This window comes from Contarinia nasturtii, unplaced genomic scaffold (genome assembly GCF_009176525.2).
Source record: "Contarinia nasturtii isolate CC-2019 unplaced genomic scaffold, AAFC_CNas_1.1 Cnas_scaffold_350, whole genome shotgun sequence".
NCBI lineage: Eukaryota > Metazoa > Arthropoda > Insecta > Diptera > Cecidomyiidae > Contarinia > Contarinia nasturtii.
In genome coordinates, this window is record NW_022197705.1 from 167,290 (window position 1) to 168,253 (window position 964).

Sequence of the window (964 nt, forward strand, 5' to 3'; positions counted from 1 at the left end):
ATTGTGTACTTACTGTATTTACCAAGTTGTTTGTTTATTTGTTTTGAGTTTTTGTAGTAATTGATGAAAAATAATAAATCAGAAATATTAAAATACCAATAAATGTGAATTGTTTTCATTTTATTTTTTTGATCACTCTCAGCAGTATAATTGTTATCATTTTTATGGCAGTAGAGATTTCCGAAGTAGCATTTTATTATTGATTCCTTAACGGCCCATATAATATTGAAGAATTATTGTGCGCGGCCACAATTCAAAACACTTCAGAAATTTGTTTTGATCCATTTAATAATCTAAAACGGCGACATTAAATTACCATAATCAACATTGATCATCATTAAATTGTCATCCACCGCACAGTCAATTAAGCACGCGATCAATGTTGTATATTTGTTTAATTTTCTTGTTTGTGACAAGTCTTGCACACATACCGACGATATTAACGAACAATTTATTATCCGGAGACTTTCATTTTATTTATTACTGCTAATAGCTTGGTCGTTCAGGTGCTGCACACCGATTGTGGAACGGTTATGCCACAAAAATAAATTCATCAATCAAATACAAATCGAATTACGACTGAGTGAGATGAGAGACAGAAGAAAAAAAAAGTGAAAAGAATGCGATGCAGTAGGAGAGATGCGGAGGAAAAAAAATGTCCGATTTCGCCGTCGTTTATTTCTCATATAAAGATGAAAATAATCGATAAAAAAAATACAAAAAATGTGTTACAAATAGCGTGAACATATTCACGAGGCATGTTCATCATCTGCAATAGGTGGCCGATGTATGAATGAAATTGATGTAAAAAGAAGAAATGTTATGGAAATCGAAGACAAGCATCGAATATATACATGCATTTAAGCGCACTACGAATGAAAAAGTGGCAATCGATACGGCTTTCAAGACAAAAACAACGAAGTATTAATGAATCAGAAGCAAACGTTGTACACGCACGACCATC